Source organism: Panulirus ornatus, chromosome 51 (genome assembly GCF_036320965.1).
Source record: "Panulirus ornatus isolate Po-2019 chromosome 51, ASM3632096v1, whole genome shotgun sequence".
Classification (NCBI taxonomy): Eukaryota; Metazoa; Arthropoda; class Malacostraca; order Decapoda; family Palinuridae; genus Panulirus; species Panulirus ornatus.
Window position 1 is genome coordinate 2,252,685 of NC_092274.1, and position 27,954 is coordinate 2,280,638.

General features: G+C 42.4%; 1 protein-coding gene and 1 long non-coding RNA gene across 2 annotated transcripts in view; one reads left to right on the forward strand and one right to left on the reverse strand.

Moving 5' to 3' along the window:
- The window catches only part of LOC139764826 (uncharacterized), a 735,103-nt gene that overhangs the window by 4,148 nt on the left and 703,001 nt on the right, over positions 1–27,954 (reverse strand). Inside the window, exons 4-5 of the long non-coding RNA XR_011716481.1 lie at positions 3,369–3,557; positions 2,816–2,912 (exon numbers count right to left, since the gene is read on the reverse strand). This is a non-coding gene — a long non-coding RNA (uncharacterized lncRNA). The remainder of the gene's footprint in view (positions 1–2,815; positions 2,913–3,368; positions 3,558–27,954) is intronic.
- Positions 23,360–27,954, forward strand: part of LOC139764823 (uncharacterized) — a 399,407-nt gene continuing 394,812 nt past the window's right edge. Inside the window, exon 1 of the mRNA XM_071691794.1 lies at positions 23,360–24,101. The gene's annotated coding sequence lies outside the window, so the exon portion shown is untranslated. The remainder of the gene's footprint in view (positions 24,102–27,954) is intronic.

The following is a 27,954-nucleotide window of genomic DNA, read 5'->3' on the forward strand; positions in this document are numbered from 1 at the left end:
CATTGCATGTATAGATCATGGTGAGGTGCATAAGCATTGGGGGAATGCATGTACAGTGCTAAAGTATAAAGGCAAAGGGGATAAAGGCAAGTGTTCAGACTACAGAGGCATAAGTCTGTTGAGGATTCCAGTAAAATTGTATGGGAGGGTACTGACTGAGAGATGAAGGCAAGTACAAAGCATTGGACTGGGGACAAGCAGTGTGATTTCAGAAGTGGTAGAGGATGTGTGAATCAGGTGTTTGCATTGAAGAATGTGTAAGAAAAATACTTACAAAAACAGATGGCTTTGTATGTAGCATTTATGGATCTGGAGGAGATAATGATAGCGTTGATAGAGATGCTTTGTGGAATGTATTAAGAGTATATGATAAGGAAGGTAAGTTTCTAGAAGCACTGAAGAGGTTTTATCAAGGATGTATGGCATATGTACGAGTAGGAAGAGAGGAGAGTGAATGGCTCTGAGTAACGGTTGTTTTGCAGCAGGGGTGTGTGATGTCACCGTGGTTCAATTATTTATGGATGGGGTGGTGGTGGATGTAAATGTGCGAGTCCAAGACAGAATGGTGAGTATGTAAACTGTTGGGGATGAGAGGACCTCAAAAGTGAATCAGTTGTTGTTCACCAATGATACAGTGTTTTAGATATTAGGGAGTGGACTAAGCAGCAAATGCGACCATGAAAGTGGAGGCGAGTCTCACGGTGCCCCCCCCCCACAGACCTATCCGTGGTTTATCCCAGACATTTCACAGCTTGTCAACCCCAATGTACCACATCGTTAAAATTCACTCTATTTCTTGCACACCTCTCACCCTCCCGTATGTTCTGACCCCAATCGCTTCTCCCTGATCCTCATCCGCACAAGAACTGCAAAATGGTCAAAGTCTCCAAAGAATCCTCTCACTACTCTAGCATCCAGCACAGCCTTTCTCAATCTTTAATCCACTGCCACATAGTCAATCAAGGCCTTTTTCTCTTGTCTTACATCATCCCTCATCTATGTATATTTGTGAATCATTTTGTGCTGAGAAAAGGTGTTTGTAAGGAATACACTCCTCTCAGCACAAATATCCACAAGATAGCTTCTATTCTTTACTCAACGCATTTCCCATTTACCGTCTGTCTAACCAGTTTCATAACATCCCACTTTCGCATTCATATCACCCAATATGACCACGTTTCTCTCATTCTTAAAACAGTTTATATAGTCATTCAAATCTCTCCAGAAAAGCATAATTTCATCCTTACCTCAGACAGGTTTCAGATTCACTAGTGAACAAACACGTACCTGTGCATACTTCACAATCACAATCTTTCCTTTCACTCACACTATTCTTGATCCATTCCATTCATAACACCCTCCCATCCTCTTGGTGATAGAGAAATTGCACATCCTTCTTTTCTTCTTTCCCAATAATCTTTACTCATTCCTGTCCATACCATACCTCCATCCATGCCCTCCCATAATGTGCATTCATCGTTTACATTTTCACTCAACACACCCTGCCCAAGGATATGAGTTTCCCCAATTCCTACCACATCCACACTACAACTTTCAAATCTCTCCGCAATCTCCCTCCTTTTACTCGCACTGAGTGTGTCCAGTTCCTAAAACACATTTCCATCACTGCCCGTTGGGTAAGTTCATTTTACAATATTGTGCAATGAAACGGTGATGATACAGGTTAAGAACGTGACTTTCTGGATAAACTTAGCCTTTCCTTTTTAAACTCTATGTTTGATTTTCAAAAACCTTTTTTTTAACTGATGGTAGTCATCACCAATGGGGATGATGTAATTGTTCCAGAGAATTATTAGGTGGTTTCCCTAACAACATGTGGAACAATGACATTATCACTGGATGGTGACTGCTGACTGGAGGGGAACATACCCAGAGAGAGAGAGAGAGAGGGGGAGAGAGAACTGCCACAGGTAAATGGGTTATTAGCAAAGGGTGAGAGGCATTACCTCACCAAAAGGTAGAGAGTTAGAAATGTCTAACTTCTGGAGATCATGAACATTCTCTCATAACTCAAGGAGCAACACCGCAGAGAGAAACAAGTTTTTATTCCTACTAACTCACCTTTCTAACTGCTTTCACACCAACTTCATCTCAACACAACCCTACATTGTGTAAACAGTATCCCATACCTTCTCACTTAACTTCTCTCAGAAGTTTAACACCTTTCTCAGAAGTTTAACACCTCTAATCCTCAACTTATCTCTAAATATTCACACATTTTTTGTTACCTGTGTTGCATGGCTAACACTGTTGTCTTTGAAAGTCACACTGTAATCTTGCCTACAACTTTAAAAGTCTAAATCACATAATAATAAAACTTTATAGAATTGTTTCCCTACGTTAAAAGATATGAATGGCAAGACTCATAACTTCAATTTGGATTATGCTTGATTTATACCATACATAAAAATATTCAACCTGTACATTAACCGACCTCATAACTTGAAAAGAAATCAATCTTTGTCCCTGAAACCTTACAGAGGTGTTTCCTGTATCTTAAGATCTAAAGATCTATAACTCTAATAGGATTTTTATGTTACTTATAAAAGTAAACCATGCAATTTACCAGAATCATGACTTGAAGAAAATTCCATGTTTGGCAATGGTACTTAATACAGATGTTTTTGATATTTTCAAAACAGTTTTCCCCACATCATTTTTTCAGTCACAATAATAATGCTCCACTGCACGTGATATAAGTTTTTAATGAAACATCTTGCATGTCTACATTAATTTTCTACATTTTCTACCCTCAGAAGTTCCAAAATTGCTCTTAATTCAAAAGATGACTAACCTTATATGCCCATGAGGTCAGAGTCTTGGAGGAGGGAAAAGATTGGCCCAACTGTCTGCGTTTTGGACTGCTCTTCTGGGGACGTGACTGTTAATACCTAGAAAAGGTAGACAAATTAACAGAAAGAATATGGAACATTAAGAAGAATATACCAGCATTTATTCTTATATAGGGTGTGAGATAAACACTGTTGAAGCATATCAATAAGAAAATATAGCCTGCTAAAACCACTTCATTAATGACCTGGACAATGTATTCACCACGATATACTGATAATCACCACGATCTACTGATAAACTCTCTCATCATTAGATAAAAAAAAAAATATTTTGTCATGGGGGATGAACCCCAAGAGCAACATTTCAACCCCCTCCAAAAAATAACATTTGATATAAAAAATAACTGCCTTTTAAGCAGTAAACAAAAACCACCATGAAAACAAGACAAATGCAGTTTAGAATTATGATTAGAATCACCTTTTTGTGGTGCTCTCTCATCTTTTTCCTCATTCCCTTCTCTCATTTACTCACTTTCTCCCTTCTGTCTACCTTACCTTAATGTCCCTCTCCATATCAAAGACAGGGATGGGGCCTGCCAGTCTGCCAGTCACAAGTTACTGTCTTCCTTCTAGGGGTCACCATACTTGCACTTACAGGCATATGGGCACCAGTCTTCCACCAATATTTGCATTACTGTTGCTGTCACCACCAGCAGTAAGAGATATGCTTGTGTGGCCATTATCCTGAGAAAGGAAATCATAAGTTAAGGCAAAGACAAGTCATGTAAAGTCACAGCATTGATGATGCAGTCACATGTGTAAAGTTCTGATGTTGTATCCCTTACTTTATATGGATGTGAACCTAATGGACCAGAAGTATTTAGCATCAATTGCCTGAGATGTCTTGTGGAGGTAATGATGAACTATGTGCTAGCTTATTATTGAATATGTTGTGAGCAGATCAGTTCTGGCATGCAGGGTCACATTATGAAGTGGACATAGTTCCAAAATGTAAATATCAGTACACAAGAAGGTCTAGAAGAGATGGAACCAATATAATAGTGTAAATGACTTACATTCTTTTAAAATGATAAAAACATATGTATACATCACAACAAATGACAACATGAAGCATACAGTGTTGAAAAAAGAAAAGGAAACCTCTACAGAGTTTTATAGCTATGCTAGAAACAGCTTTAATATTACCTGTAAATCAGTCCATTCCTCTCAGAAAACAGACAGCCTCATTTGAGGCAATGAAACCTATAAAATGTTCTTAAATTACTTTTTAATCCAAATGGACCACAGAGGACATATCGTGTGTTCCATGTTAAGTTCTACCAAATGAGGAAGAGAACAATTTCCTACATAAAGGCATACAAAAACAAGATATGTCATACATATATATGAAAAGAAAATAAACAAACTGGCAGAGAAGAATATTGACTGAAAATGAGACTTTGACTGCTCTTTTCAATAAATCAATTGCTACAGGAAAAGTTCTACCGAATGGGAAGTTTTCCCATGTGGGAATACATTTATGTTATATTCTATTATACTTGATCACCATTTTCCACAGCAATGAGGTAGTGCCAAGAAACAGAAGAAGAATGGCCTTCATCCATACCTGGTGCTACCTGTCCGACAGGAAACAGCATCGCTAACCCCTGCTTCAGCGAGGTAGCACCAGAAAAACAAATCTTTCCATGGTTCAGTCCATTGACAGTATGTCGACCTTGTTACACCACATCATTCCAATTCACTCTATTCCTTGCATGCCTCTCTCCCTCCTGTATGTTCAGGCCCTGTTCACTAAAAATCTTTTTCACTCCATCCTTCCACCTCCAATTTGGTCTCCTGCTTCTCCTTGTTCCCTCCACATCTGACACATAAATCCTCTTTGTCAGTCTTTCTTCACTCATTCTCTCCAAATGTCCAAACCATTTCAACACACCCTCTTCTGCTCTCTCAACCACACTCTTTTTACTTCCACACATCTCTCTAACCCTTACATTACTTACTCGATCAAACCACCTATCACCACATATTGTCCTCAAACATTTCATTTCCAACACATCCACCCTCCTCTGTACAACCCTATCTAAAACCCATGCCTTGCAACCATATAACATTTTTGGAAGTACTATTCCTTCAAACATATCCATGGGGATAGGGGAGAAAGGTTACTTCCCATGTATTTCCTGCACGTCATAGAAGGCGACATGGGGGTGGAAGCAGGGAGCTGGAAACCCTCCCCTCCTTGTACTTCAATTTCTAAAAAGGGTAAAGTGTGTGAAAGAAGGAAGCTGAGAGTAAATGAGAATAAGAGCGAGGTCATTAGGTGCAGTAGGGTTGAGGGACAATTAAATTGGGAGGTAAGTCTGAATGGAGAAAAACTGGAGGACATGATGCGTTTTAGATATCTGGGAATGGATTTGGCAGCAGATGGAACCATGGAAGCGGAAGTGAGTCACAGGGTGGGGGAGGGGGCGAAGGTTCTGGGAGCATTGAAGAATGTGTGAAAGGCAAGAACATTATCTCGGAGAGCAAAAATGGGTATGTTTGAAGGAATAGTGGGTCCAACAATGTTATATGGTTGCGAGGCGTGGGCTATAGACAGGGTTGTGCAGAGGAGGGAGGATGTGTTGGAAATGAAATGTTTGAGGGCAATATGTGGTGTGAGGTGGTTTAGTCGAGTAAGTAATGAGATGGTAAGTAGAGAGATGTGTGCCAATAAAAAAAGTGTGGTTGAGAGAGCAGAAGAGGGTGTGTTGAAATGGTTTGCTCACATGTAGAGAATGAGTGAGGAAAGATTGACAAAGAGGATGTATGGGTCAGAGATGGAGGGAACATGAAGTGGGAGACCAAGCTGGAAGTGGAAGGATGGAGTGAAAAAGATTTTGAGGGATCGGGGCCTGAACATACAGGAGGGTGAAAGGTGTGCAAGGAATAGAGTGAATTGGAACGATGTGGTATACTGGGGTCGACGTGCTGTCAATGGATTGAACCAGGGCATGTGAAGCGTCTGGGGTAAACCATGGAAAGTTCTGTGGGGCCTGGATGTGGAAAGGGAGCTGTGGTTCCGGTGCATCACACATGACAGCTAGAGACTGAGCGTGAACGAATGTGGCCTTTGCCGTCTTTTCCGAGTGCTACCTCGCGCACATGAGGGGGGGAGAGGGTTTTCATTTCATGTGTGGCGGGGTGGCGACGAGAATGAATAAGGGCAGAGAGCATGAATTATGTACATATATATATATATATATATATATATATATATATATATATATATATATATATATATATACGTTGAGATGTATAGGTATGTATATGTGCGTGTGTGGGCGTGTATGTATATACATGTGTATGTGGGTGGGTTGGGCTATTCTTTCGTTTGTTTTTCCTTGCGCTACCTCGCTAACGCGGAAGACAGCGACAATGTAATATATAAACATATATATATATATATATATATATATATATATATATATATATATATATATATATATATATATATATATATTTCAAAGCAAACACCTGATCCACACATCCTTTACCACTTCTGAAACCACACTGTTCTTCCCCAATCTGATGCTCTGTACATGCCTTCACCCTCTCAATCAATACCCTCCCATATAATTGCCCAGGAATACTAAACAAACCTATACCTCTGTAATTTGAACATTCACCTTTATCCCCTTTCCCTTTGTGCAATGGCACTATGCAAGCATTCCGGCAATCCCCAGGCACCTCACCATGAACCATACATACCAGTCAACCACACAGTCACAGCAAACACTTGATGCACACACACATCCTCTACCACTGAAATTACACTCCTCTTCCTTAATCTCACGCTGTGTACATGCTTTCACCCTCTCAATCATATATATATATATATATATATATATATATATATATATATATATATATATATATATATATATATATATATAATCATGATAAAGACAGGGCCTGTTTTCACTCGTCCACTACAAACTTGAACTTAAACCTCCTAACTAACCTAGCGCAGAACATAAATATGATACATTTCGATCTATAGAAATACAATGATTCGTTTCTATACACATTTTGCCACCAGACGTACAGATCTTACTCGACCGATATCTGACAAGCAATGTAAAAACTCAATCACAGTCTCAGCCATCGCTCGCGTGTGCTTTCCATTTCTGCAATGAGGTCGGGCGTTTCCAGTGATTAAGTCTTTGCTAGACTTAAGCAAGTTCTATCATTTTGTAAATCAACACAGCGTATGTTCCACAATACGAGTATTTCAATATGGCATTTGATATATATATATAGCGCTGTACATCCTATTCGTAAGGTTAAATTACTTTAATGTCTAACATGTGACTTTCACATCTTGAGACGGTTTAGGTCTCTTGACAGTGAGTGATGTTGCACCACCACAGCTGCCTTTTTGAATTCACTGAAATTCTCTTACCTGAATTTCCCCGTTGCTTGTATAGTATTTGGGGATTACTACACATCCCTTGGAGCATCCTAGCCAAAGAGGGGTAGGGTGACCCCCTCGTCCAGCGAGATAGGTGAAGCAAGATGTAAACTTATCCCAAATGAACAAAGCCTTACCATGGTCTCCTTACTGTACTTGCAATATCACATTCAACTTATAATTCGTGATCTACTTACGTTCTACCTCTTATCATCTCTTGAATCATTCTAATGTCGTTTTTTTGGGGGGGTATTTCTTCTCTGTAATATAGTTTTATTCTGTTACTTCATTCTTCTGCTAGTTTAGAATATATAAATCCATTCTTCAGCCCAGGCACTAGTGGAACAAGATACCTCCTCGCCTCTCTTTACAATAGTACTCAACAGACTTGAAGCACCAAAAGTCTTTATTCATAATATACTGCCGGAAGATATATTTACCAAAGGGTTGAAGCAATACACTGTGCAACAACACTGTTCCTAGAAGAGTTTGCGAACATCTTCAGCCTCGAAATTATTCGAAAACGTTGGGACGATCATAACACACAGACCCATGGTGGTAGGTTTCGTAATCTTGGGGTCTCAGAATGAGACCTGTTAGCAACTGGGATCGTCAACAAAATGGCAAAAACGAGAAATGTAAGGCGATAATTCTATTTTTGTGTGACACTCCTCACCGTTTGCTCCGGAGGATAATGCCCGAAAAACTGAGTTCATATGCTTCTTCCGGGATAATTGCGTTGAGCAGTTGAACGACTTTGAACCACTGGGTGAACCACAGCGGCCCCTTCACCTTTGCAGTTCCCACCATGTATCCTCTTCCTACTACAATGCCAGGGATAATGAAACGGTTTTTTCCACCAACTTATTTTCCCCAGCGGTTATTAATTAGACCGTTATGCTCGCTAGAGAGAGCGCAGTCCCTTATTATGTTGTAAGTGGTATGTCTCTCTCTCTCTCTCTCTCTCTCTCTCTCTCTCTCTCTCTCTCTCTCTCTCTGAGGTTAGACGTATGGCCTAACCTAACCGGGTGGATATATCTTGGTAGCGACAGCTGCGCACACAGTGTGAGAAATGGCTTTTCAAAGTGTCCCTCCATTGCCCCAGGAAGGTGGCTTCCGTTTTTTTTTTTCATCTTTCTTTTTTTGGCCTCAGCAACGCGTGGGCTTGATAGACCTCACTCCACACCAAATTGACAAAATCTCCATCTCGCACACCGTACCACACAACACACACACACACACACATACACAAAATTTTGTTCTTCGTGACTCTGTATGTATATTCTTTTCTCCTGTGTGGTAGGGCGCTACATGTTAGGTCTACCTTTTAGTAAAAAATTTCGTCGCGGGGTAGAAAATATATTCTCTCTCTCTCTCTCTCTCTCTCTCTCTCTCTCTCTCTCTCTCTCTCTCTCTCTCTCTCTCTCTCACCCACACCGTACACTTGGGGGGGGGGGGGGTATTTGGAACCTTGACAGGTTAACAAAGGAAACATCTTATCGTAAATTTTCGCCTCTTTTCACTAGGACGCCTTCACTCCCGAAATGTTTCGTGTCAAGTAACCATCTCATAATTCACGCATCTCACCGCTCCCGTCATCACGTGACCGATAAAATGAGAAGAAACGCTGAATAGAAAATGGGTAACGTGCGACTGGTATGTAAAGAGCATGGAAGCTCTTCCTTTTGAACCCAATTTCCTCTCTCTCTCATGTCCATTTTCTGCCGTGGTAATGGATGGAAATAAATTGAAAAATACCATAAAATATGAAGGGAAGGGCATTATGACCTTATTATCCATATATTGTGTATGACTCACTGGTAGATAGCAGGCGGTAAGGTAATATAGACTAGGGGCATTTAACTCGCTTGGTTAAAAGAGGGAAAGTTAAGGCGGAGTGACACATTAACTCAATAAGCTATCCACAATCATTCATCTATCAAGGTTCCTGTCTTTAACTTCTCCTCATCCACCCACACATCGGCTGGTTGCGTTCAATGGTTGCATTCCGTCCATAAACATACAATTTCTCTATTTCACACACACACACAACACCAGGTAATCAAGCCACTCGAGGGACTCAATTCTTCCTCAAGGGGGACGTCCTAACCTTACATGTATATCGTGGTAAACACAGGAAAATGTGAACAAAGACGGAGAACAGTGCATCATAATGACATACTGAAACATGAAAACAATTACTATCTAGAAAAGAAATGGAGGCTATATACACATAAATTGCATCAATTATGATTGCAATTATGCTGCAATCATTGTCTACAATACAGATGGAGACTATATAAACATAAATTGCATTATAATCACACGAAAACAATCATTGTCTACATTACAGATGGAGAATATGGACATCAACAGAGATGCCATACGAAAGGAAATCAAGACAGAAACAGGATGATACAAAATACATAACAGTATAGGTAGGATGGTATGAACCATGAAACACACAAAGGACAAATACACTCCATTATCCTACGTAGGATAATGGAATCCATTATCCAATACCCTTTACGTGGTGTCCATTGGCTTCTTGTCCGTAATAGAGTTCAGTCTATCAGTGTGTCTATGTCCCTCTATACTAATGTTTCTATCTACCACAACACTGTTCTGTATTACCCCTCTCAACCACAGCACTGCCCACAGTATACACAAAATACCGTCCCCTTTTGTACAACCGGAGTCCTCTTGACAATTGTTTCCTCGGCCACAAAACACAATTCAAAACATGTAGTATTCACAAATAAAGGATTTTAGCGCCTTTTTAATGGCACAGAGAGCAAAAGCGTGTAAAGTTTCACTAGCGACAATTATTCCGCGCAATTTCCACAAACGGAATAAAACTTTCATCTTTTTTTTGGAATGCCATACAATGTCTAGAGAAACTAATATATATATATATATATATATATATATATATATATATATATATATATATATATATATATATATATATATATATTATTCCTATAAGTTCACGGGGTAAATGAAACACGATTAGTTCCCAAGTGCACTTTCGGGTAATAATCACATCATCAGGGAAGACACAAGAAAGAAATATAAATCAGTTGATACACAACAAAGAGACGTGTGTGTGTATATATATATATATATATATATATATATATATATATATATATATATATATATATATATATATATATATAATCTTATTTAACTGCTTATACTCTTATACAGGTCTACAAGTCTCATTTTCTTTGATGGCAAGATAAGAGGGGCGTTCCAAGAAGATTTCATTCACATATTCATCTATTGTGTGTCATTGGGAATGAGGGAGTCTATTAGGCCCTTCGTTGCCTGTTTACTCATTCTCCACTACCGCTCACACGATGCGCATAGGATGCACAACACATTTCCCAGGGGTTTACCACACACAGATCCAATCAGAGTGAGAAATATAACAGGTTAATCCTAATGTTTTCCCGCTTTTAAAACCTACCACTGCATTCCTGTAAACCATTCAATATGCCTACCAGTTTATTAGGGTTTTATTCACGTCATCTTTGAATATAAGGCTTCGGTACTATTTCCTTGAAGTGAAATAAACTACATCTCCTTCACTGACCATTTCAACGCCTCTGAGCGGTGCTTCGAATATGGAAAAGTCGACGAGGGAAAATCTTGTCTCACTCTACTGGCTAGTCCATAACTTGTCTTATGTAACCTCGGTTCTACATAAATTCCCTATAATTTGACTAAGTTCGATTTCCCGTGTTCAGTGTACCTTCTTCTGCCTCTAGTCCCTAGACACATTCAAAAATGATTACGAGAAATTTGCTAGGAAGTTCTTCTGCTATGTATAGATATTAAAGACCCGTTTTCTCTCGGGTTGCGGAGGGGTTACTAAAGAAAGGTGTGTGTATGGGGTGTGGGGCCTTTGCATTCCACCTTTATATATTCTCACATTATCGCTACGCTCCTCAGCACATCTTTCTTACATTTTACCTGATCTACAACGTAACACTGCAGTGTTATAGTGCTATTTACAACCTGTAAACCTATAATAATAACGTAGAGGTAGTGTATAATCTTTGTGAAGATTGTTGTATAATAATAGCGTAGAGAAGGTATAACCTGTATGAAGAATGTTGTATAACACGGAGGGTTGTTTGGCCTCGTATTGCCTCGAGTGTCACAATCTATGAAAACAGTTAACTCTGGCAAGTCCTTCATGTATCATTTATAGGCTGGGTTAAAATGAATATTACACACACACACACACACACACACACACACATACACACACACACACACACACACACACACACACACACACACACACACATACACACACACACACACACACACACACACACAACACCTCAGAACTCATAACATTCTCACAGTAAAGTTTAAGAACTGAGCGATACGCCCTCACCCACCTTAATATAGTTGGTGAATTTATTAACATATAATATGAAACGAATACTTTATGATGTGGTGTGATATGAAACCAATACTTTATGATGTGGTGTGATATGAAACCAATACTTTATGGTGTAGTGTGATATGAAACCAATACTTTATGGTGTGGTGTGATATGAAACGAATACTTTATGATGTGGTGTGATATGAAACCAATACTTTATGATGTGGTGTGATATGAAACCAACAGTTTATGTTGTGGTGTGCGTGTGTGTGTGTGTGTGTGTGTGTGTGTGTGTGTGTGTGTGTGTGTGTGTGTCTGTGTGAGAGAGAGAGACTTGTGAGGAAGTGAAGTGAGAACATCGGCAGGACGGGGAAGCAAGGCGAACTTGCTGGTCTCGGAGGGAGGACCACAGCTACCCTCAGGGATTTAAGGATTACGGAGGCAAGAGGAAGGGATTTATACCCCAAGAGTAAGAGATTAACACCTCCGGGAGGCGGGCTTACGCTGTCTCTCACATGACTTACCTTTCGCTCTACCCTGGCCCGGATGTCTTGCTAGCGGACGAGCATTTTGTGGTTGTGATGGCTAGCAGGGTTTGGGAGGGTGGTTGTTGTTGTTGTTGTTGATCTGTTGCACTTGTTGATATGTGTTGTTGTTGTTGTTGCTGTTGTTGTTGTTGTTGTTGATCTGTTGCACGTGTTGATATGTGTTGTTGTTGTTGTTGTTGTTGTTGTTGTTGTTGATCTGTTGCACGTGTTGATATGTGTTGTTGTTGTTGTTGTTGTTGTTGTTGTTGATCTGTTGACATGTGTTGTTGTTGTTGTTGATCTGCTGCATGTGTTGACGTGTTGTTGTTGTTCATCTGTTGCACGTGTTAACATGTGTTGTGGTTGTTGTTGATCTGTTGCACGTGTTGATATGTGTTGTTGTTGTTGTTGTTGATCTGTTGCACGTGTTGACATGTGTTGTTGTGGTTGTTATTGTTGATCTGTTGCACGTGTTGACATGTGTTGTTGTTGTGATACGTTGCTCTGAGTCTTGCTGTAGAGTCATGTGACATAGTTTTCATCGTAACATGTTCGTGTGTTGTGATAGTCGCTGTTGTGTTCATGGTGTGTTGTGATGCGTGGGGTTCAAGTGATAGCCATTAATGTGTGGATGATGTGTTGTGATGTAATGATTTAGTAATATTCATTCCTGTGTTCATAGAGCTGCGTAAAGCCATCAATATTCATGGTTGTATTCGCTGCCCTAATGTTGTAGATGGGTTGTTAAGCGTCGCTCGGGGATAAGGTTGTAGAAATGATTCCTACGTAATGCACATACTTTCGAAGGCGACCGAGGCTGAATTAGTTACCATGTTGTACTGAAGATTGGACACTTCACAATCATTCTATACATATAAACACCTACAACCTTATCCCGACTCTACAACATACATTACCTCGTCATAACCTCTACAACTGCTGATAAAACATCTACAACAGCGACTAAGTATATTATATATATTCCTATGAGTCCACGGGGAAAATAAAACACGAAAAGTTCCCAAGTGCACTTTCGTGTAATAATCACATCATCAGGGGAGACACAAGAGAGAAATATAACAGTCAGTTGATATACATCGAAGAGACGAAGCTAGGACGCCATTTTTGTTATATTTCTGTTATATTTCTCTCTTGTGTCTCCCCTGATGATGTGATTATTACACGAAAGTGCACTTGGGAACTTTTCGTGTTTCACTTTCCCCGTGGACTCATAGGAATATATATATATATATATATATATATATATATATATATATATATATATATATATATATATATATATATATATATATATATTTGTAACACTGTTCGTGGTCTGTTTGCATACTGAGGTCATTGTAGGGCACATTTACATATCATATTGCTCCTAATGACCAATAACTACGGCACAAACTAGGGTCATTTTTCATCTCGATTCCAGAACTGCCTTTGGTCGACATCCCTGCCCATAAAAGTGAGAGAGGGAGGGAGAGCGAAGAGGAGGTGGGAGAGGCAGACTACATGAAACAGAGGAAATGTGAGGACATGAAGCAAGTCTAACAGCTTGGAAGTGCTCTTGGGCAAGGCGAAGAAAACAGAGTGAGGCTGTGGTGAGCAGGGAGCGGGAGAGTGGGAGAGTGAGGCGTTGGTGAGCAGAGAGCGGGAGAGTGGGAGAGTGAGGCTGTGGTGAGCAGGGACCAGGAGAGTGGGAGAGTGAGGCGTTGGTGAGCAGAGAGCGGGAGAGTGGGAGAGTGAGGCGGTGGTGAGCAGAGAGTGGGAGAGTGAGGTGTGGTGAGCAGGGAGCGGGAGAGTGGGAGAGTGAGGCTGTGGTGAGCAGGCCCCGGGAGAGTGGGAGAATGAGGCAGTGGTGAACAGGAACCACTTTGGCTATACCAACCATTACTATCATCTCCCAACACAGACTATCAGTTAACCTAACCATGAGCATTGGTGCGAGCGAAGCGACACCTTCTTATATTGTAACTACGAAGGAAAATGGTCTTAGACTATCAACAAAAGAGAGGGGTGCATTCATATCCCCAGTAGAACCACACTACCTTAGCCAAAGGCCCTTCTCTCAGGCTCGCTGGCCCACTACTGGAAGGAAGTACGTTTAGGAACTGTCTCACAACATCTACATACTTCAGCTGTTTACAGTGATCAAAGGGTTGGTGTAACACGACACACAGTTCACGTAAACAATGTACATATGGGTCGGCTAGGGCACACGACTTCATTAATTTCTATCTACAGACTGTCCCTCCCAAAATTGTACTCTTTTTTTGACACCCTACAACTCACAGATTTTTATGTTTTCAGATCCAACTGACCCCTAAAAAAAATCAGTGAGTTACAGAGCGTCAACAAGTGAGGACAATTTCTTCTTTGGGACACCCTGTCTATATATATCATAGATGACATAGCAAACACATATTTCCTTCAAGACACATGGAAACTTACGTGTACTTCGTGAAGTACATGATTATTTATCATCAACACAAGACAAACTGTCACTGAAGGACATGAAACACACCTGCCAGTATTGCTACTCAAGTATGCCAATGAAATAGCATACACCTTTGCACTCTCAAGATCACAACATGGAGTACAGGTGTGGTTGTTATCCTGTTATGAGATACGCAACGACAACAACTGTTATGAGTATTGTAAGTCGAAGTAGAAGTAACTCTCTCTCTTAACCTGTTCGTTAATGAAACATTGGCTTCATAATAATACGAATATTAATAAAAATCATTTGTTTATTCAGCAGACTTTCAGTAGAGAAGTGTGTGTGTGTGTGTGTGTGTGTGTGTGTGTGTGTGTGTGTGTGTGTGTGTCACGTAAGTATTTGTTTATGCAAGTCTCATATACGCCTTAGACGTACACATATATCACTATGGGTGTGCCAGCCTTCCTCTAACGTTAAGACCCGACCTCCTCCCTCACCTTGTGAGATCGAGAGGGCCATGGCAAGGTTGTCTGACTCTCTCCACAACATGCAGGTGCTACTTCAAAGTGACGTAATTATCCAAGGAGATTACAGAGACCCGGTTCTGAATACTGTAATCAAATGTAACCCTCAGTATCAAACAGAGCCTCCAGGCCATGCATGTCATTATAGAACGTTATTATGAGTCTCGGAACTTGATACATCTAACTCAACATTCAACTGGTTCATTATAATAGTTCCTCCTCGTCTTCTGAAATTCTACATCATTCTTCTCGTGTACTTAAGTGTACATTTATGTGTTGTTGGACTATTATCTGATTCAGTTATATGTATATAAATGGCTGGCTTGTCATGTCGTATGCCTTGGTACGTGTAAGTGGTTGTACTGTGTCTTCTGATCCACACAAGTGTACATAAGTGGTTGTACTGTGTCTTCTGATCCACATAAGTGTACATAAATGGTTGTACTGTGTCTTCTGATCCACACAGGTGTACATAAGTGGTTGTACTGTGTCTTCTGATCCACACAAGTGTACATAAGAGGTTGTACTGTTACTTCTGATCCACACAAGTGTACATAAGTAGTTGTACTGTGTCTTCTGATCCACACGAGTGTACATAAATGGTTGTACTGTGTCTGCTGATCCACACAAGTGTACATAAGAGGTTGTACTGTGTTTTCTGATCCACACAAGTGTACATAAGTAGTTGTACTGTGTCTTCTGATCCACACGAGTGTACATAAATGGTTTCACTGTGTCTTCTGATCCACACAAGTGTACATAAGAGGTTGTACTGTGTTTTCTGATCCACATAAGTGTACATAAATGGCTGTACTGTTTCTTCTCATCCACATGGGTGTACATAAGTGGTTAGACTGTTTGGAGGAATCTATGACGTGCGTGTAGTGACCCAATGTGACCTTAATAGCGTCGCCACAGACTGGGTCACAGCCTGTGACCTCATCTGACCTTAATAATCCTGGGAAGAATATGTGTTTTGTTGGCCCACCCTCACACCAGCGCCTGCAGTACACAATCCCTCACACCTACGTACACTCGATGTCAGAAACAGGAAATCCAAAAGTTTCCAAAGTCATTATACATGTCCTGATGCTTTCTTTATGCACAGCTCCTCTTACGAAAAGTTAGTGGAAGGAGTCTGTGTTGTGTACATGTCCTGCTTTATAACTAATGTTGTTTATAACTGTTGTTATAATAACGTTATTATAACTGCGGTGATTTCAAGGAAACCACCCCAGTTCCAAGTGGATTTCACTCATCCATTTTCATTCCTTGGTTTGCTGCATCTCATTCATGCAGGATGAGGTCCTTCTGAAAACCGAAAAACAAATATCAAAAATCTAAAAAAGGAAATCGTATCCTAAGTACAGATTCTGGCGCATCTTACCACACAGTGTTAACTCGGGTTTCCAGATAGACAAAGTGTGTCTCTTAGACGCCACTATTTCTCTTCAAGAACCAGAGGTGTCAACACGACCTGATTTTCCTTTAAGAGGGAAGCAGGGAGACCATCGCTCCACAGGAACTTGGGCCACACATAAAACATTGAAAACGAGAGCCAAGCCTTTACGTTAGCCTTGTAATGAGGGTCATACAACCCACAACACCACAACCTCCTCTGACCTCAGGCGAACACAAAAAATTAAATACAGACCTTTCCCACCACACTCACGAGATAAGATTGCCAGCAAGGATCTCCACTTTATATGCTCCTCTTTAAAGAAGTTCCAGTCCTCTCACAACAGAGGGTGGAGAGGACCAATGACATTCCAGTCCTCTCACAACACTGGCTGGAGAGACCAATGACATTCCAGTCCTCTCACAACACTGGCTGGAGAGGACCAATGACATTCCAGTCCTCTCACACAGCGTTGCCTGGTTCTTTACAGTGTCTCCAGCTGATGGAACACTGGTGTTCAAAGGTTTAACATCAGTGTTCCTCAACAGGATATGTCAGACAATTCACAACCACAACCACAACCACAACCCTCCTATACAACAATCATCCTACTGAGGCATGAGGACCAATCATGACCCAGGATTAATCACAACACTGGTACAACCATGGCTTAAATTTGGGCAATTGTTATGTGGTCTTAGTCCACACCTTCATTCCGGACTAATGTTAACTTTAAAGTAGAAACATTCTGGGTCTAATGTTACTTTAGAGGCATTGTGGGTCTGATGTTACTCTAAAGTAGAGGCATTGTGGGTCTAATAGAGGCATTCTGGGTCTAATCTTACTCTAAAGTAGAGGCATTGTGGGTCTAATAGAGGCATTCTGGGTCTAATGTTACTCTAAAGTAGAGGCATTCTGGGTCAGCTACTTTAGAGGCATTCTGGGTCTCATGTTACTATAAAGTAGAGGCATTCTGGGTCTCATGTTACTCTAAAGTAGACACATTCATCATAATCAGTAACAGATGAGTCATACTCTGATATCTGGACAACTGAAGATGGTTCTCACTCATGAATGAACATCACAGCGATCATCAACTCCCTTGCACACTGAAATACGAAAGTAAAAAAGTAAAAAAATATAAATCCGTACTTTTCACAAAAATATTTGCCTAAGAGCTGTTGCTATCGGTTGAAAAGATAAAATGAGGAAGGAGGCCTCCGGTGGTGGCCTGACAATGGTTGATTTATGGAAATTCCAACAGTCGTCTCCAATGCTGTAGAATATATGGCAATTTGGACGCAAGAAGGGGAAGCAGACGACACAGGATCTACAGAGTCCCAGGGAATGGAATATGAATTTAAAAACGGGAGTACGTCTACCTTTTAGGGATAAGGGAAATAGAGTATCTATGTAAACAGGAGAGGGACACTGTGTGTGTGTGTCTGGGGTGAAAAATCCTATCCTGTATTATCACTTTCCAACAGATGGACAAGGCAAACATGTCTTCATTTTTATGAAAGCCTGTGACACTGATCGACGTCTTTCTAAATAACATTTAGAATGGAAATGTTATCATAACTGGTCAGCTTTTAAGATGCTAGTGTTACGGTTACAGAAAATGATGTGCAGGTGGTCCACCTCCACGGGGCACAACACACTTTATGAATAGGAAATGAGTGTGAGGGTGATTCTAGCACTGGCAATGAGGGAGAAACGAGGGAGAAACTCCCTCACTAGCCATTCCTCCTCTAACTATTTTTCACGTCTAAGCAACTTTCAATCAAAAACCCAAACATTCAAACATTCCATCAAAAAGAAAAGATATTCCACCTTTCTTTCAAACATTGTGTATAAACCTGCCCATCTGTACACTCTTGGTTTATTACAGCCACCACTGTGTACACTACATCCTTCATACATCCACCCTTCCACCACTGTACACTACATCCTTCATACATCCACCCTTCCACCACTGTACACTACATCCTTCATACATCCAACCTTCCACCACTGTACACTACATCCTTCATACATCCAACCTTCCACCACTGTGTACACTCCATCCTACACTTCATACTCCCTCTTGTCCACCTTGCTAATATTCCTTAAGTCTCTCAACACTCTAAGTGCAGACAGACTCACACTCTAACACTCTACAGACTCACACTCTAACACTCTACAGACTCACACTCTAACACTCTACAGACTCACACTGTAACACTCTACAGACTCACACTCTAACACTCTACAGACTCACACTCTACAACACTCACACTCTAACACTCTACAGACCCACACTCTAACACTCTACACACTCTACAAACTTAGTCTTAATGCAATTAAAAACCCCAAACACCCCCCACACACACCCCCTACTCTTTCCATTTTTCTGGCCCAAATATATGGTTTACGGCGTTCAACCAAATGAAAGATACGGAGTAGAATCTCCCACGAGAATGGAATAATATGTGCGTGTGTTAAAAGACATTGTCTACCAGGGCAAAGATTAATTTTTTCTTTTTAACATCGCTTCCTCTTCTGGAGGGGGCCACTTGGCCCACTGAAGCCGTGGTTATTGAGGAGGACAAGCTGCTGCTGGTCACATGTGACCTGACCTGACCCACCCAACTACCTTGCAACTTAACGACTGTTTTTGGGGGGCAACTTTGTGCAATGATTATGGAGGGGAAAGGATAGGGTCATTTGCTATGAGGTTTGTGCATGATGCGAAGGAACATTTTACACTTTTAACATTTATACTGGAAACTTAACATTTATACTGGAAACTTAACATTTATACTGGAAACTTTAACATTTATACTGGAAACTTGCTATACAAATCGAGTCGAAATTTGCTTGGATTATACGCTCATATGGTGGAGGGAAATCTTGCGACAAGAGAGTGATATAATGAGGCAAATCTAGGGGGGGAAGACAGTGATACAGTGGCCTAAGTCTCAGTGGCGTAAGTCTCGACCATAATGAATGTTGTAACGCCTTTATCGGTGTCGCTAGGCAACACACGACCCAAGCTGAGGTCAGTAAAATACTCATCGCCATTTTCCGTGGCATAACTCGAGTAGAAAGAGGGGATGTTGGGATGGTAGAGAGAGGGGATGTTGGGATGGTAGAGAGAGGGGATGTTGGGATGGTAGAGAGAGGGGATGTTGGGATGGTAGAGAGAGGGGATGTTGGGATGGTAGAGAGAGGGATGTTGGGATGGTAGAGAGAGGGGATGTTGGGATGGTAGAGAGAGGGGATGTTGGGATGGTAGAGAGAGGGGATGTTGGGATGGTAGAAAGAGGGGATGTTGGGATGGTAGAGGGAGTGAGTATTCAAGAAAGTAGGTAAAGTTATGGAGAACACAGAGAAACCATTTTCTTACCTCTAGTTTACACAGTACGGCAAACCACCAAAAATCATTGTTTACCCATCACCACCACCTTCCCCCATTCCCCCTTTACTGAAACTGTTTACTGATTACCACCACCTTCCCCCATTCCCCCCTTCACTGAAATTCCTGTCGTTATCATGAAGTTACAAGTGATGGGGTGTATAGAGCCAGTGACCACAAGTTTGATTTCACCCCACTCTATCACCAGCAAAAGAATTCCCAATCCTTCACCATTCCAAGTATTCTAATCCTTCACCATTCCAAGTATTCTATGGCCATGCTATACGTTCATCACCCAGCTGGAGACAGACAGCTGGTACTTCTGTCTTCTCCGTCAGGTTTGAGCTGGTCCTCACACCTCACTCCATCAGGTCTGAGCTGGTCCTCACACCTCACTCCATCAGGGTTGAGCCTCACTCCATCAGGTCTGAGCTGGTCCTCACACCTCACTCCATCAGGGTTGAGCTGGTCCTCACACCTCACTCCATCAGGGTTGAGCTGGTCCTCACACCTCACTCCATCAGGTCTGAGCTGGTCCTCACACCTCACTCCATCAGGTTTGAGCTGGTCCTCACACCTCACTCCATCAGGTCTGAGCTGGTCCTCACACCTCGCTCCGCCAAGTCTGAGCTGGTCCTCACAACTCACTCCATCAGGTTTGAGCTGGTCCTCACACCTCACTCCATCAGGGTTGAGCTGGTCCTCACACCTCGCCAGATATCGCCCCTCCAACTTCGTATTGGTAACTTCCTCGCGAGTACGCAGCGGAACTACGCGTACTTCGTAAAGAGAAAGAGAGACACGCACACACAAACAAACCACTCAAGCCAGTGAACTCATAACGTATTACTAAGACTCTCTCTCTCTCTCTCTCTCTCTCTCTCTCTCTCTCTCTCTCTCTCTCTCTCTCTCTCTGTAAAGATTGCGAAGAGAGGTTCCCCTGTCTGGTGTCTTGTGACTATACCATAAAGTTTGCCTCCTCGTACAGAGAGACATGCAAACAAACCACTGCAATGAACTCATAACGTATTGCTAAGTCTCTCTCTCTCTCTCTCTCTCTCTCTCTCTCTCTCTCTCTCTCTCTCTCTCTCTCTCTCTCTCTCTCTCTAAAGATTGTCAAGAGGGGTTGGGTTCCCCTGTGTGGTGTCTCATGACTATACCATAATGTTAGCCACCTCTTCTTCCTCTTCCTCTTCCTCCTCCTCCTCCTCTTCCTCTCGCATCGCGTGAAGCGCTCCAGTAACATGATCCAACACTCTCTCGTATTTTCACCTACAACCCTCGGCCACAACACTTCATCAACAGACGGGATTACAACACAGATCTAACCATATTTTTCTCCCCCTCGCATACTAACCTCAATTCAACAACCAGTAATTCTGGTTCATCTTTTCACCTCAGGACCTTCGATGTAAGTCACCGGTCTGATGTCATGGCCTCACATTAAAACTCATGGGACCACATACCTCACGTTACCTGTGACCTATTCAAGAACACTAGAAATCATTTTCCCCCTTTCCCATTTGTCGACCCGGGACACACAAGCCTGGGCTTACCCTTGACTGGTTCTTCAACTTCAAAAAACCCACCGAGTCGTCTGTAACAAGAACGCCTCCTCACATGCTGGTTTCAGGATGGGGAAAATCCCTTTCAGTCACCACCAAGGGATAGACGATCCACGTTACGTAGAAACGTACGCAAACGCGGCTTTAATATAGCACATTAATCTACTACATAGAAACGAAAGTGGTTTTTTTGCTGGAAATATTGTGGTTGGTAAGGGCTGTGGTAAACATAAGATTCGACAAGTTACACTGGATGTGGCTTTCAGTCAAACTTTCAGTGTTGATCAGCATCACAGTCATCGAAACACATACGTAATAAAAGCAGTTTAGAGGCGTAACTACTGATGGTTGATAGTTCTCTTGCAATGATGAAGTGGGATCACAGTATGAATGAAAATGATAAGGCACGTAGCCCAAAGGCAGTTAATATAGGTGTAGAAATTTGAAGAAGGATAATAATATATACAATAGAACAGACGCTCATTTTCTAGCACTACATAAAGTGGTAAAACTGTACAAGGAAGGACAGTTAATACAGGCATAGAAATCTGAAGAAGGATAATAATATATATAATGCGACAGACGCTCATTTTCTAGTACAAACTAAAGTGGTAGAACAGTGCAAGGAAGGACAGTTTACCCAATCTCTTCTTTTGAGTCACCTGGCCCTTTCCTACCGACAACAGGCATTTCTTTACTTCACTGTGGTAGAACGGTGAAATAAAGAAATGCCTGTGTGTTACGAAGGGTGTTCTGGCCAAATCATTAGTACCCCCATGCAGCTCCAGAATCGAAGTTTCTGAGACAGAATTCTCCCTTTTCGGCGAAGGAAGTGTGGATGTGAGCCGTATGACCAGTAGAAAGGAAGGATGAGAGAGTATGGTTACAAGAGGAAGAGGTGACAGGTTGTGGGAGGTAAAGGGGGAAGGGGATGAGGGGAATGGGGAAGGGTCAGAAGGTATGGTTGTGGGAGATAGGGGGAATGGGGGAAGCAGGGGAAGGGTGAGACAATACAGCTAGGAGAGGGAGGAGCAGTAAAGTGTGGTACGACTCCCTGGACAGTGTGTCTATCACTGTCTTGTTGGAAGTGGATGGAGTTACGGAATGGAGAAGAAGGGGAATGTGGGTGGAGTCGGAGAGGTGGAAACCTGGATGGAGATGAGAAATGTGGGTGGAGTCGGAGAGGTGGGAAAAACCTGTGGGTGGAGTCGGAGAGGGGTAACCTGAGTGGAGAAGACGAGAAATGTGGGTGGAGTCGGAGGGGGGAGCAACCCGGATGAAGAGGAATGTGGGTGGAGTCGGAGAGGTGGGAAAAACCTGAGGTGGAGAAGATGAGCAATGTGGGTGGAGTCGGAGAGGTGGAGAAGATGAGCAATGTGGGTGGAGTCGGAGGGGAGCAACCCGGGTGGAGAAGATGAGGAAAGTGGGTGGAGTCGGAGAGGGTGGAAAAACGCGGGTGGAGAAGATAAGCAATGTGGGTGGAGTCGGAGAGGTGGGTGGGGGGAAACCTCAGCACCAAAGAGACGTAGAAGGTTGCAACCTCACCAAGACGCACACCACATCACATACGTTTCCTTAAAATCAAGTAGACTCACAGGTGGACGAAGCTACGCGAAACATAAACTGTCCATTACCACCGCTGGAGCACCGGTTGCAAATGACACAGCAGAGTACCCGAGTCCTGCAGGATGGAGGAGGACCGCAGGATAAGGGCGGGGTGGGTTTTGGGTGGAGCGCTCATGGGGTGGGTGGGTGGTGGTGTTAAGTTGGACAACAGACACACACACGGACGGACGCACGAGTGCGATCCACTGTGGGAGGCGCGCGATCACCCTGGCAAGTAGTCGGTGGGTGACCGCCGTGCACGACAGACGGAGGAGTATTCGTCGCTCCGCTACCTCGCTCTCCCACACACACACACTCGCTCCCTCCCTCCCTCGACCGCTCGCTCGCTCGCCACACATGATAAAAACACTTGACACTCGTCTTTCAATGGACTGTTCATCCCAAGATTATAGAATGAAATCGTCGATTAATGATTATTAAGCGATCAAGGCAAATAATTCGTAAGACTTGAACCCTGTATTCTAAGTGGTGATGATCCAGAACTGAAATATATCTATATATATATACATATAATCATAATTTATAGAAAAATAACTGTGTAGAAAAATAGAATTTGAAAGTAATTGCTGGGTTTCTCATTGACATAGGGGATGCCTACCTACCACACAGAAGCTAAAACTAATACTTTAGCTAAAAGAAAGTAAATGCATATGATAATTTTTTTTTTTTTTTAGCTAAAACAACCAAAGTTTATGCTGATAAACTTTAGGTTTGTTGTTGGTTTTTCTCTCTATGTCTTTGGTAGGATGAAGAAAATGGAGATCAAGGTGAACCTATGAAAAACAGGTTGGGGCCAGTCACGGAAGACTGAGGTGTGATCACAGACTGGCAGACTGCTACTACAGGCCCAGCTACAATTACTACTGTCTAATTGCTACAGGCAACACTGACCATCAATCTATTTACCCCCCCAGATCTTTAGGTAAGTTGAATTTCTTCCCTTAATCTCTATTTCACAATTGCTTAATGTTTATACCACAGTTCATCGTTAGGGAGAGAGGTGTGTACAAGGGAAAAAAGGCCACGAGTTTGTATATACGTGTGTGAAAAAAAGGCCAGAAGACAGAGACCTACTTGACTATGTTCAAACGTGGGTTAAAGTCTTCATTCATGGCATCTGCATACAATACTACGCTGCTCCTTTTCTTGTCTGATAATAATTCTCTGTGAAAGCTAAACTGACAAGTGTTGTCTCAGTGAAGCAAGACATGTCACATATCCAAATCCTGTGTTAAAACATTTCTTACAATCGTGGTAGAGTTGTTTAATCTACGGACATACAAACCATCCAAATGCCGTCGCTCGAAATCACATCGCTTCTTCAAACGCGCGCTGAGGGTTCATTCATGGCCGAATGTGTGTGTGGGGGGATATACCGCTTATATTGACACTGGAAGTTCACACGCTGCTCATATTGCCAGAGCAGAACGCTCTCTTCGCCATCTGAGGATGCTCAGTCGCTGCCAAGTGTAGCCCGGGGGCGCTGGGGAGGAGAAGAAGAAGAAGGAGGAGGTGGCTAGGACTCTCGTATAGTGCCACACAAACCCTAGAGAGGACAGCCTACCCTCTCCCATCCTCACACTGTGATGTGAATCTAAACTTTTACCATCGCTGACACTGAACACACAAGGGCCTAATACCCTAATTCAACTCCGCGAAGGACTCGGAGGAGAAACGTCACGTCAAAACGACTTCGAAACTGAATACAAATGAAATATCGGAAGTGACTGTGAATCAATTCTCTCTCTCTCTCTCTCTCTCTCTCTCTCTCTCTCTCTCTCTCTCTCTCTCTCTCTCTCTCTCTCTCTCTCTCTCTCTTTTAAAGTAATTCAGAATAAAACGCTAATCAATGACGGAATAATGGCTGGCCAATTACGTTGATATAAAAGCAGTTCGTTTCAGGCGACAATCCAGAACCAGGGGCGACTTGTGGTTTCGTCATGAGTCGACAATCAGAGGTCCCATCTGAGTTACATGGAGAGAGAGAACGAGGGGTAGCTTGATCAAAACAAGTACTGATATCGGTCGCGTGTCTTAGGTAAATGAGAATATTCAGTGTGTGTGTGTGTGTGTGTGTGTGTGTGTGTGTGTAATATATTTCATACTACTACCAGGATTCATGGGAAAACCTTATTATTATCATTATTATTGAACAACATCAACTTTGTATACGTATAACTGAAACATTTGAAGTTTCATATCAGTGTAATATTATATGACGGACGAGCGCGCTCCTAGTTGAATGGTTAAGTGTCAGAGTGTATAACATGAAATATGACTGAAGCATTAGTGCATTTCATGAAATATGGCTGAAGTATAGGTGTATTTCATGATAGATGGCTGAAGTATCAGTGTATTACATGAAATATGGCTGAAGTATAGGTATATTTCATGATAGATGGCTAAAGTATCAGTGTATTACATGGTAGATGGCTGAAGTATCAGTGTATTACATGGTCGATGGCTAAAGTATCAGGGAATTTCATGATAGATGGCTGAAGTATCAGTGTACTTCATGATAGATGGCTGAAGTATCAGTGTACTTCATGATAGATGGCTGAAAGTATCAGTGTATTACATGGTCAGATGGCTGAAGTACAGGTGTATTACATGATACTGAAGTTTTGAAATTAATGATTAATGCTAATCATACTAATAAGTATGAAGTTAATATAAGCCCATTTCAAAAAATCTATACCCAAAATGGAGCCAAAAAAAAAAAATTATTGTCGACATAACTTAAATTTTTACTTCTATCCATGATTTCACATCGGAAAATGTTGATCTACAACTATGATGGTAATTCTATTCTCTCGTTAAGATAAAAACTGTTTTCTTAAGAGTAATTAAGGACTGATGGTCGTATTATGTAGGGTGATTAAGGACTCATGATCATATATATAGAGTGATTAAGAAGAAATGGTCGTGTATGGCCACATGAAACTCCTTTCTGTATACTTCACATGGGCAGCAAAAACACAGCATCAAAGGCGGAAAATGTATCGCATAACGTAATGTATCAAGCAATTTGAACACTATAATCCAATGAAAAATAGAATCATCTTTTCTGAATTATGTCGAAACCTCTGAGCGGAAAAAATCATATCACACACATACGTGACATCCATACACCTTTTTCTCTTGCATTACCGACAGCTGTATGGGTCGTGAGATCACGTTCAAAGGTAAAGACGACGGGGTTTCATTGTGAACAATTACCACAAGTCTATTGCCACTCGTTGCCACGCCTAATATCTATCAAGCCTGAGGCGTGTGTTTCAGAGAGGTCGACAGACGTCGCTTATCCTCGCCTACTGTCGCTTACTTTCGCCTACAGACGCTTACCCTCACTTACTGTCGCTTACCCTCGTCTACCGTCGCTTACCCTCGTCTACCGTCGCTTACCGTCGTCTACTGACGCTTACCATCGCCTACTGTCGCTTACCCTCGCCTACTGTCGCTTACCCTCGCCTACTGACGCTTACCCTCGCCTACTGTCGCTTACCCTCACCTACTGTCGCTTACCCTCGCCTACTGACGCTTACCCTCGCCTACTGTCGCTTACCCTTGCCTACTGACGCTTACCCTCACCTACTGACGCTTACCCTCGCCTACTGTCGCTTACCCTCGCTTACTGTCGCTTATCCTCGCCTACTGACGCTTACCCTCGCCTACTGTCGCTTACCCTCGCTTACTGTCGCTTACCCTCGCCTACTGTCGCTTACCCTCGCTTACTGTCGCTTATCCTCGCCTACTGTCGCTTACCCTCTCCTACTGCCGCTTACCCTCGCCTACTGTCGCTTACCCTCGCCTACTGTCGCTTACCCTCACCTACTGACGCTTACCCTCGCCTACTGTCGCTTACCCTCGCCTACTGCCGCTTACCCTCACCTACTGACGCTTACCCTCACCTACTGACGCTTACCCTCACCTACTGACGCTTACCCTCGCCTACTGCCGCTTACCCTCGCCTACTGCCGCTTACCCTCGCCTACTGCCGCTTACCCTCGCCTAATGACGCTTACCCTCGCCTACTGTCGCTTACCCTCGCCTACTGACGCTTACCCTCACCTACTGTCGCTTACCCTCGCATATTGACGCTTACCCTCGCCTACTGTCGCTTACCCTCGTCTACTGACGCTTACCCTCGCCTACTGTCGCTTACCCTCGCCTACTGTCGCTTACCCTCGCCTACTGTCGCTTACCCTCGCCTAATGACGCTTACCCGCGCCTACTGTCGCTTACCTTCGCCTAATGACGCTTACCCTCGCCTACTGTCGCTTACCCTCGCCTGCTGACGCTTACCCTCGCCTACTGTCGCTTACCCTCGCCTACTGTCGCTTACCCTCGCCTACTATCGCTTACCCTCGCCTACCCTTTCTTTCGACAAGGGGTATAAGTAAGAGAATACATAATCGTTCTACATGATGAAGTTAAAACCTTTTACCTGCATAAATTGAAATACAACTTGTGGAGAACGCACTGTATTAACAATCTTGGGTCTGAGGTTAGGTTAGCGGCAAGAGAGGAAGTAGAAGAAGATGAGCAGTACACACACACACACACACACACACACACACACACACACACACACACACACACACGCCTAAGTCTTAATTCACTGCAGGTTTCATTCGAGGAGCATGAGAGACACAGACTTAAATAAAAATATTTCAAACCGGCCCCAAATCCAGGCGGCAGGAGACATCCGATGCAAAGTTAAGCCAAGAAATTCCCCACTTTCCTTAAGGATGACCAAGGAACCCGGAAAGGAA